Source organism: Bombyx mandarina, chromosome A1 (assembly GCF_030267445.1).
Source record: "Bombyx mandarina strain Sakado chromosome A1, ASM3026744v2".
Classification (NCBI taxonomy): domain Eukaryota; kingdom Metazoa; phylum Arthropoda; class Insecta; order Lepidoptera; family Bombycidae; genus Bombyx; species Bombyx mandarina.
This window is the reverse complement of record NC_143234.1, coordinates 6,188,512-6,200,885: the sequence shown is the minus strand read 5'-3', so window position 1 is coordinate 6,200,885 and position 12,374 is coordinate 6,188,512. Positions and strand designations below refer to the sequence as shown.

At 37.7% G+C, this 12,374-nt stretch overlaps 1 protein-coding gene across 10 annotated transcripts in view; it reads right to left on the bottom strand.

The window, feature by feature from the left end:
• The window catches only part of bent (projectin protein bent), a 155,731-nt gene extending 143,679 nt beyond the window's left edge, over positions 1-12,052 (bottom strand). For all 10 annotated transcript variants that reach the window (XM_089739465.1, XM_089739458.1, XM_089739460.1 and 7 more), the window contains exon 1: positions 11,924-12,052. The gene's annotated coding sequence lies outside the window, so the exon portion shown is untranslated. The remainder of the gene's footprint in view (positions 1-11,923) is intronic.
• Positions 12,053-12,374: the final 322 nt, after the last annotated feature.

Genomic DNA, 12,374 nt, shown 5'->3' with positions numbered 1-12,374 from the left:
ACTCAAGTAGAAACAAGTCCCTAATCGCGAGTAAACTCCAGAGCGCAGCGTTAGCCCTCGGACAGTGGTTCCGAAAATGGCGCATAGACATCAACCCGGCGAAAAGCACAGCAGTGTTATTTCAAAGGGGAAACTCACCGCTTATTTCCTCCCGCATTAGGAGGAGAAATATCACTCCCCCGATCACCCTCTTCGGCCAACCTATACCCTGGGTCAGGAAGGTTAAGTACCTGGGAGTCACCCTGGATGCATCCATGACATTCCGCCCACACATAAAAACAGTCCGCGACCGTGCCGCATTCATTCTCGGCAGACTCTATCCCATGATCTGTAAGCGGAGTAAAATGTCCCTTCGGAACAAGGTGACACTTTACAAAACTTGCATAAGGCCCGTCATGACTTACGCGAGTGTGGTATTCGCTCACGCGGCCCGCACACACATAGACACCCTCCAATCCCTACAATCCCGCTTTTGCAGATTAGCCGTCGGGGCTCCGTGGTTCGTGAGGAACATTGACCTACACGACGACCTGGGCCTTGAATCAATCCAGAAATACATGAAGTCAGCGTCGGAACGGTACTTCGATAAGGCTATGCGTCATGATAATCGCCTTATCGTTGCCGCCGCTGACTACTCACCGAATCCTGATCATGCAGGAGCCAGTCACCGTCGACGCCCTAGACACGTCCTTACGGATCCATCAGATCCAATAACCTTTGCATTAGATGCCTTCAGCTCTAATACTAGGAGCAGGCTTAGGGACCCCCGTAACCGTACTCGTCGAACTCGACAAAGAGGTCGACGTGCAACCTAGCCCATGCATCAGCCCGCTGAGTTTCTCGCCGGATCTTCTCAGCGGATCGCGATTCCGATCCGGTAGTAGATTCATTCGCGAAGCAATTGCTCTTGAGTTGTTAGGTCTCCTTCGGAGGCGCTCGGGCAGCTGTTAGCAAATCCCACCCCTCCTGGCTGAGCCTTTGCTCGCCCACCTGTCCTGGTGAAACTGGAAAGGCCTTCGGGCCACCAGTAATCTCTCAATCATAAAAAAAAAAAAAAAAAAAAAAAAAAGGTTTGCTTGTGAAAGAGAGCGAGACGCCGCTGTACGAGAGCTTTTCGTCGAACCCTTCGCTTGCGACGAAGGGCTCGGCGAGTAAATTAACCAACAAACACAGGCCACTGAGTTTCTCGCCGGATCTTCTCAGTGGGTCGTGTTTGCGGTCCGATGGTAGATTCTGCGAACCACTCTTGCTAGGATTAGTGTCAGCAACATCGTCAGGTTTGAGCTCTGTAAGCTCACCTACTTGTTAGGTTACGCTGACATCAGTACCTAGAGCAGATTCGACTACCAGTCAAAGCGAAGGCAGAATAACCCCTCGAGACTACTGGCTGATAGCTAAACAAAAAAATCCTATGATGGGACACTGACTTACGTTTACCGAATTTATTGTATGGTTTAAAAAATTTCCTTGATTTAAAAAAAATCTTTATTTATTTGATCTTTGGTATTAATTTTATTGCGGCACTCGAAGCACACAAACACGCTGTTTATGTAAACAATTTTACGACTGAACCTTGTACGTTATTCGTAATCATTCCAGGGATCGTGTGATGTGAAAAAAATATTACCCACTTTTCTTGTTAATTTCGTGAGATTCCATTTTTGTTCCTTTCCGATTATGTACGTATGCAGATCACGTGAATATATAAAAATATGTAGTAATCGTCCTAAATAAGCATGAAAACTTTTCGAACGAACCGGACTAAAAATATCGAATATGGGCTGAAAAATAAAAAATTGAAAATATTTCATATAAGCAAACGATCCAATTGCTACATAATAAATAATAATAAAACACGTTTTTGACACGTGACATTTAAAAAAACTGGAAATGTAACTTCACCATAGGCCTATATCTGATGCGAGCGTAAGACGTTAGACTCCATGGCCTAAGTGACATTAAAAGCTAGGAAAGATAATAATTAATCGTGAGAAAATAATAAAAATTAAATTATGCTGTAAGTTTTTCAATTCATTTGTGAATTGCTTGACAGCATAGATTTCGCTTTCATTAAACAAAAGGATGGAAGACGGAACGAAAGACGGAAAGTTAAAACTTTGTATTCATATTTGATCAGCCCTTGTTCAGGATTTTATGCGTTCCGATCCGGTAGTAGATTCATTCGCGAAGTAGCTACTTTTGAATTATTAGGTCTCCTTTGGAAGCGCTCGAGTAGCTGTTAGTAAATTCCACCTCGTGAGCTCGTGCTCACCTACCTGTCCTGGTTAAAATGGAAAGGCCTCCGGACCATCTTTACTTTATAAAAAAAGTTTTTATGCGTCAATTTTATAAGTCACGAGGATTTGTAATAAATAAGGCGACGATTAGATCGAGACAGAAACATAATATAATTTTTCAACGTAATAATTAATTTTAAAATCAAAGCTCCGCTTTAAATTTAACACAAAAATAATAAAACTAATGTGAAATTTGTGCGTAGTTACAAATGCAAATTTTCATAAACATTTTCATAATCGCGATTTTCATATTTCGTAATACAGAGTTTTGGCTTTTGGCCATCTCGAACGAGACGGCGCGATGCGATTTCCGCTCGAGTGCGAAAAGGACAGATGATCTAGTGTGAAAAATATTTATGTTAAGGCTATGATTTCGGCTATGAATAGCGTTGTCGGTCGAGAGTTTAGTTATTTTTGTAACGTGCCGTTGGAAGGTTAGTGTGGATGGCGGCGCGAAGATCGGCCACTAATCATTTTAGATTCGCTTTCAAAATGATTTGAATCTCAATTAGTTGGCATTTTAACTAGAACGCTTTTGTACTTTTCATAAATAAAATGACAAACATTAAATTTACAATTGCCGTTCCATAGGTATGGAACGGCAATTGGAAACCGATAGGTATCGGTCAATTTTATAATGTAAATAAAACTATTAACTTCATGGACATTACAAGTTTTTAACCGAAGTTTAAGATAAGATTTACGTTTTTCTTAAAACCAGATTTTAAAACAATGCTTACCATTAGACAAGGGCGCAGTTAAGCTCCTGAGATAGTTGATATGTCCACTGGCGACAGTGACTAGTCGTTACTGCTATGGTATAAACTTCATAAAATGAATACATCATGTAAAATATTTTTTTTATATTTTACCCTTTTTTGAGCAATTTTAAAGCAATTATTTCGAAATAATCTCTATTAGTAATAAGATCGTCCATTGCAATTATGTATCACCAATATGTGAAAGTTTTTCATATATTCACTTTTCTGGTACTGTTATTAGGACTTCGGGGTGTGGCGGAGGATGCTGCGAATACCGTGGACTGCCATGCGAACAAACGAGTCCATTCTAAGGCAGCTAGACATCCGAAAAAGGCTCTCTTCCATCTGCCGGGAACGTGTAATGAGCTTCTTCGGACACATCATGCGGTCTCCCAGACATGAATTAGAGAAGCTCATAATTACAGGTCGAATAGAAGGCAAGCGCGCCGTGGGCAGAACACCAGCCAGATGGTCAGATCTAGCAAGAGAAGCACTCGGTGGTAGTCTGTACCATGCAGTCCATGCCACCCATGATCGAGCACATTGGAAGTACGTCGCATGTGGTCGCGATCCTCAGTAGTGAGGGAACGATATAGAAGAGTATTAGGACTTACTTACCTGTTTGTTTTCGGTTTGTCTAGAGAACTAACAGTAAGTTAACTCGTGAATTTGAAGCTAGCTCTAAGTACAATACAGTGTCAATAAATTGACGTCTATTAATTTGTGACTTTGACTATTGGATTTGAATCTCATATCTGCTGCTAGAGTATTTTGTGAACGCGCATAAGCTAAGAGTAGTATCCAACTATAGGAACGAAAAAAAAACTGATTTACTTTTTAACATAATGTTATTCTTTTTTTTAATTCATTATAGAATCTATCTTGCATTTAAATGAGGAATGAGGGCCAGCCCTAAACGATGTACTTAAAAGTAATTAGAAAATAGCTAAAATCAATATTCGTAGATGTTCATAGTTCATACTGTGAATGGTAAAACTGGTTTATCAAATTTTTTTTTGAACGATGGTAAAGAGAAGACAACAAGAAGACATCAGCAAGATTATCTTGAATAACAAATTGTGGAGGCTATTTCTGTAAATTATCTTTTTAAAAACTCGTTCGGATTAGATTTTTAGGCTTTGGATCTTTTAATTGTATATTAAACATGTTGCTACATTGAAAACTTTGATACCTTGCGTCTTTGTGAAAAGCTTTAAAGCACATAACCCATAACCACAAAATCTATAAGCTATTAGAAAAGTCCCAAACAATATAATCACGACAAAAAACAATAGATCAAATCGTAAAAATAATTTTAATTAAGGTATAAAACTGTCAACACATTTAAGGAACAATAAACTTTTATATTTTTTATTGCTTAGATGGGTGGACGAGCTCACAGCCCACCTGGTGTTAAATGGTTACTGGAGCCCATAGACATCTACAACGTAAATGCGCCACCCCCTTGAGATATAAGTTCTAAGGTCTCAGTATAGTTACAACGGCTGCCCCGCCCTTCAAACCGAAACGCATTACTGCTTCACGGCAGAAATAGGCAGGGTGGTGGTACCCGCGTGGACTCACAAGAGGTCCTATCACCAGTGAAGTCCCGTTCTCTGAGATATTTGCGTGCAATGAATGTGAATATTAATCATAGATAACAGGAAAATCTAAAGTCGATTCTGAGAAAACACGTGAGCTACAGCGAGACGTTTATCTGTTGTTATATTTAGACGAATGATGAGTACCTGTTGGCATTTCGTCCAAAGAACAAACACGCGTCACCTGTGCAGTCGCGCAGGTGACTTGAGCCTTTCTCCCAACAAAATATGATTCGGCTTCTCAATTTATTATTAATTTTTAATTATTATCAAGTATTAAGCGGTAGGCAGCGGCTTGGCTCTGCCCCTGGCATTGCTGAAGTCCATGAGCGACGGTAACCACTCACCATCAGGTGGGCCGTATACTCGTCTGCCTATAAGAGCAATAAAAAAAAAAAAATTACTTCTATCTAGTTATTTCTATCAGATGGTATCTGCTTCCAACGTATTCTCGCGTACATCGGCCACATCGCTCGTAGAGGCCCCGATAACTTGGTGAAGCTGATGGTAGTTGGTAAGGTTGACGGGAGAAGATCACGTGGACGCTCACCTACCCGCTGGTCTGATCTGGTTAAAACACTCACAGGCCTGCCAATACCGAGGCTATCAAGACCGCCGAGGACAGGAAGACGTGGGCAAGCATTGTGAATCGAGTGGTCCACACTTCAGATTAGACACGACCTTCAGCAATGAAGAGACCGACTCAGAAGAAGTTATTCTATATACGTGGAGCAAACACTTTGCACCACTTTTTACGAAAATTGCGCGAACGGAGGAGTCTAAAATTTCCCAAACATATAGAGAACTAGCCGTACTCGCCCGCTTCGCTGGGCATTTAAAATTAGCATTATTATTTATTGTCATTATTATTAGGCAGCCCAACATTAATATAAATATTAGGCTATCCATTAAATACATGTATTTTCTACATGGATACCAAGTTTCAAGTCAATCGGATGCATGGTTCAGTAGTTATAACGGAACATCCGTAAAAACCACTGTAGATTTATATATTAGTATAGATATAGAGGAGTGCAAATACTTTTTTTTTTTATTATGCAATAAATGTACATTAGATGAATAAAAAAAGATTACACACACTACCATGTATTTGATACACACACGCATATATACTCTTTCGTTTATTGTTAAAGTCTGTGGCCAAATTGAGAATAGATTAATATTGTTTGTCTACATTATTATTTTGGTCAAATCTGTGATTATAGAAGTATTAACTATGGTCGAATCTCGACCACAGGGCGCCTAATAATATGAATTAAGAGGTTTATTATTTGCATTATTTTAATTGGACTAGACCGGTGGACGAGATCACGGCCTATGTGTAGTTCGGTGGTCAACAGTGCCCATAGATATTCGAACTTGAGGCATATGGCCCCCTTCTAATTATATTTCTAAAATTTTAAATAAGTACCTACACATTTATTTTGGTAAATTCATTTATCCTACAATGTAAAATTTATTTAATAAAAACGCGTCGAGGGCTTATCGTGTTTCTATTAAAATTACATATACGAATTATCTTCAGTTGTTTTAGAGGTTCATATAGAGAGCAGCTTCTAAAATTAGCTTTTGCCCTGGAAGGGCGGACGAGTTTACAGTCAACCTTATCTAGGACGCTCGATATATATCGATGCATCAAAAACATCGATGCTTACCTTTCAATGTATCATATAATTTCGATGCATCAGTTATAGTCGATGTTTTACGATATATCGATGTATTTCAATCGATATATCCAATAAATATCTCCATAATAATTGTTGTTCTCACGGTTTATTTTTAAAATAAAGTAATAATGAGGTGACAACAATATTGCGCAGACTAGGATTCAGTATCACAATAACCTTTGCCTATGATACAGACAATAGACTCTATAATCTATGGTCGGAAGTCGGTACTTATAGATTAAAGTTATGGTCGACCGCTCTTTTACTTCATAGTACATTGCAAGTCAAAATTTTAAATTGTTTATGTTGATTGATGGTGGATAACTAGTGAATATTGATACAATACTGAAAAGAGAATGTCAACTTAAACTTGTTCTTAATTATTTTTTTTATCGATGCATCAAAAATATCGATGTTTCAATTCGATATATCGAAAAACATCGACGGAACCGCTCCGATGGTCAAACTCAAGGGCACAGTCAAGAGTGGACTCTAAATATCGGTGTTCGGAGCTTTTATACATATATAGATATACTAACATATATATACGGCTAACTTGCAGATTTAGTTGGCGTGGTTCAGACATTTCCTAGATTTATCATACACTACGACAGCTTCCACTAACTACACTTTGCAGTACTCAAAGTTGTTATTTAGATATTACTTTTTAAAATAATTTTAGATTTAGATTTTATTAAGGAAACCTAAAAAAACGGCTTTAACATTTTTGTATTTCATTTTGACCACAGTCATAGGTGGGCGATGGAGCATCAAGCTTCAGAACTTTCGCAAGCGCTTCCAATTCATTGTTTATTTTGGGGCTAGTCATAATTTGTTTATTGCCACGGACTATTCGTGGTGGCTTCGTGCACCACGCCGCTTGATTAATTAGCCATTTTATAATGTTCTTGGCGTTGGAGGCATATTAGGATTAACATTGGGGCAACCAGCCAGGGTTCTTATCTATTTTATGTGACAGATCTACGTTTTAAAGAAGAATTCTTCAAATTAAATCAATCCACAAATCTTTGGACGGAAATTGTAACCCTTAATAAATTTTTGTCTCTGTTCGGTTATGTTTTTTATTATTATTTTAATTTCACTATGTAGGTAGCATACAGCCCACCTGGTGTCAATTGGTTACATAAGCCTATAAAAAGCACTAAGTGAATAGCGCCGCTTACCTCGCGTTTAAATATCTATACTTTTGTAAATTTATATGCATTTTATCCTATAATTAAAGTAATTTAGTTAGGAATATAGACGTAATTTTTTTTAGGCAAACAGCTCTGCCCTATCCTTAATTTAAACACGACGTCATACTTGCGGAGACGAAAAATAAAATGGATACATAAATTCTGTAGACATCCAAGTTAATCTAGAACCGGAATTAGAAAAATTTGGAAAAGAATAATTTTGGTTGCGAAGAAACAAATTTTTGGAGCCCTCCCAAAGACTGAAAGGATAAAGCGTTTTCATGTTCACCTGAAAGACATGACATGTCTATAACACTATCAATCTATAAATGGATCTTAGACAAGTTTCGTATGAATGGATTTTGCAATTGTAATTGTACCCAATTATACCCAATAAGCGTTAAACACCAGATTAGCTTTGGTCATCCTCTACAAGCTAATGAAAAGTGAATACTCTGAAGCAGGTCAACATTATAGTTTAGAGTTGTTTTGATGTTTTCGCGGAAAAATCTGTTAATACTAAATTAGATAGACAAACTTGGATGCCTCTTAATCTAGGGGCCATTGACCCTAACGACATTAGCCCTGGAAATTGCATCCAAAAATCCGGTCACATTGAGAATTGTTTTAAAGTTACTTGGATTTAAGGTACTCGTTAATTTATTCTCGTCCTATTTCGGATATCTTAGGCACTAACTACATTAGAGAAGATCCTAGCTTAAAATCAACGGTCTCATCACATGGAACTTACTTAGATAAATCCTTTGGATTTCCTCCAAATGTGTTTTCTTTGGGCACAAGTATGCAATGAGAAACTTATAGCAAATTTATTTGTTTATTTAGCACGTCATTATATCTGTAGTACTTACTATTAGCAAATAAGTGACCTCTGACAAAAACACATTTGGCACATACGAATGTACATTAAATACATAATTTAGTGACACATGTAATCTGACAGCATTAGAATCGGAATTAGTATTTATTGTTACAAATGCTCATTATGAATACTTAATTTATTATCTTGGTATTTAAGGTCAGACGATGAGCTAATGAACAGCACGTTTTGCTGTTAATCAGAAAATCCATAAATTGCCTGCGACTGCCACTGCACTCATCTCGTGTATGACTCGACATTTTTAAATTTATTTGAATATAAAACATCATGAACCATATAAAATTTCATTTTTAGCAGAGCAACTTGACAGGACAATCGCCGTTTTCGTATCATCCGTCGAACACGACAAGGAGTTCAATGTACAACCTAGCTAATAGAAACAATCCACTGAGTATCTCGCTAGTTCTTTTCAGTGGGTGATTTAGCGAAGCATTGCTCTTGCTAGGGCTAGTGCTAGTAGATTCGTATCTCGCAGGCAGGTATCAATTTTTCTAATATTATACGTACTTAACTGTCCAAAGACCAGGGCAATTGCGCTGCTAAACGAATTTCTGTCCGAAATCCAGGATGCTGACGTATTTGCCGATAGTTGGGGAATACTTTTGTCTAAAATAATATTATTTTTAGCATACTAATAATACTTAATAATTTTAATAATGTTTTTTGTGTTAACGAGTTAGGCGTTTTGGTGCAAACTGTAAGCCTGGCTTTGTATTGAATTGAATAAATAAATAAATAAATGAACGCATGTTACTGGTGGTAGGACCTCTTGTGAGTCCGCGCGGGTAGGTACCACCACCCTGCCTATTTCTGCCGTGAAGCAGTAATGCGTTTCGGTTTGAAGGGTGGGGCAGCCGCTGTAACTATACTGAGATCTTAGAACTTGTATCTCAAGATGGGTGTCGCATTTACGTTGTAGATGTCTATGGGCTCCAGTGACCACTTAACACCAGGTGGGCTGTGAGCTCGTCCAGCCATCGAAGCAATTAAAAAAAAAAAAATTTAATTAATGATCTTCTTCATATGTTTTGGTTTGAAAGGTACACAGAAGATCAGTATAATTGAGATTTCGATCTCTGGTCCCAGTGTGGGTGTTGATATTTGCGTCGTGATTGCTCCAATACGTAGATAATCACCAGGTACGCCAATCTCGTTCACCAGTTATTGCAAACAAAGGGATATCTAGTAAGTCTGTATTATCTAGTATTATTTAGCTAATACCCAGAATACATGTTATTTTAGAGACAAAATGTCATCAGGCGTCAGAAGAGATCGAAATTATTGACGACTCAGTCCTGAAAACGCTCTGGCTATTGCAGCTTGCATGTAGTGCTGCTACTGCATATAGTGGGTTCAGAATTGTCTTCATAAATTTGATAATGTTTTTTAAATTAAATAACATTTCTAGGGTTCTATCACAACGTCAAGGGCTAAAAGCTGAGAACCTGGTGATAATATTGGTAATCATAACGGTATGATTAACGCAGCAACAATGACGATCACGTCACTGCGCACTGATAGAAACGAAGAAGTCCTAGTGCAACAGGCTACCAGAAGCCCACAGGAGGTCAAAGTTAGAATTGCATTCGACTAACTGTTCTCCTAGACCTTTAAAGGCACGATTGCTTTGCGGTTAAAACCTGACAGGGTCGTAGTACCGATCCTACAGATCACACCACACACCATTAATTATGCAATAAAAATTGCATATTTCAAACTTTATAAAAGCTGCTTTTAGGTAATCTATGTGCTCAATATTTGTTGTTTTTTAACTGTCTTTATTTTGCTACAGGTTCGCTACGAAAATTCGTAGCTGCGAGCTACGCGTCGTGTCTACGCTATATCTGTAAATTTCTGCTCTAACCTATTACCAAAACAATCGTATTTATCATAATTCAAAACAATAATATCACGAAATATTGTTTGTGTACCTTTTGAGGCCTATTCGTTCTCACGAGTGTAACATCAATAATTTTATGCCACGTTTTTTTTCATATAATAAAAACTTATTGAATTAGACAAAAAGATGGCATAATAAAAATGACCTTAATTTTTTTTATCAAACTGGGTATGTATTGAAAAATGGCGCGTTACGCTTTAGCTGTTTTTGAGAATAGAATTTAATTAATTTTAAAAAGAAACACCCTAAGTTTGTTCATTAAATTTCAACTAACTACATCAAGTTTCTTTCTTTCATTGGTGCAATGGATGAAGAATTTCGCGGTGCGCCCATTATTATGTGTTTACCGGAGCCCATAGATATCAATAACCTTCTCGTATACTCGTAAAGTCATCAAGTAAAAGAAAAAAGCAGTACCGTATGAAGCTTTTTTTTTGGGCTGACCCCTACAATAGAATTTTTAGATCAATAAGATGCTACAAATCTTCGTCATCACCGAAAACCGCTACCAATATTTTCGTAAATCCTATAAAATTGAAATATTAAGTTAATAGAATCATTTTTTAAGCCGTAAATCATAAACGTATTAATAACTGCGTAGATCTATTTCCCCTTTAAAAATACTAAGAAAATTATGTTAATTCGCGATAGGTACGAAAACTATTTATCGTGTTTACTTTTTAAATAGCTGCTGTAAATAAAACAATAAAATAAACTATATTATACTGAAGTAGGCTAAATACTTGAAAATATCTACAATTAGGAAATTATTCATTCACGTACCTACGTAATAAATTATACGTATTAATAAATTATACGTACGATAATATATCTTTATTTGTTTCACATTAAAACTTTCGAACCTCTTTGTTAAAAGTACAAGAATAAACAAATACATCATCTAATATAAAATATAGCGTTAAAATTAAATATTGTGTCGAAATATATGTATTTATTATTTATTTACGATGTTAAGTATCACGTAACAATGAGAGATTGTTTTGTTTTATCATTTGAACATCAACGTGTACTATATTTGTATAACGAATCTACTTTTCAATGAGCTCAAGAGTGTGCATTACGGTCCAAAATATTAAAGTATTTCTAGAAGCCCGCCCCGCTGTTCGGTTTGCGGAAAGTGAATTGTGTCAACGTTCTATTTACGAAATCTCTAAGTCAACATCTGACGCCCCATTAATCATCAAAAAAAAATATTAATAAAATTCATTTTTAGAACCACACAAATAATGATAAGTCAAGCCGCATGCAAAGCGAATAATTCGGGTCCGAGGGTACAGCGGTCCTGAAATTACATCCGTTCGAGCGTGACGTCCGATCGCGGTGGTTGGCGATCGGGGAGTAAGCGCTCCGGTTCAAAAATAGTCCGCGGATCGGACCGCCTGTTGCATACAAAAGTGGCCGCCGTCGGGCTCGCCGCCTTATCAAATTACCCTACCCACCCACGTCCCACGCATACGTTAGTGTGTTAGCACGCCTGCGGTTGTTACGTATTACTTCACTTATCCACCGATGAGGCGACACTTAAGCACTGAGCGACACAAGAAGCAACACTTGCACTTACAACTTGGTCACACACACTGGTCAATGGCCGCGTGGAGACGGTAACGCGACTCGTGCGCTTAGCCTGCCGACAACCAACTGGTTGCCGGTCGATTCACGCCGCGCCCGCCAATCCAAAAATATCCAATGTACACAACGCTTATAATACCTAGACTTAGAACGAAATTTATAAATAGGTTTCGGTACCGCTAAGGTATAAAGCTGCGATTTGCACTGAACCTTAGGCCGACCTAAATCCTCTGTGAATTGTGACCGTGCCTGTATCATATTTGATTTAGCGCGTACGTAATGTCTCATTATTCATGGAGACGTTAAAATCTTTGCCTGTGATTCACGCTAATTGACTCTTGGTATATTCCCAAAATACTCTCTGAAGTTTTTTTTTTCCTTCTTTTTATTTATCTTACGCTTTTAAGTATTTAAACCAATTATCGTTTCTATAAAACTATTTT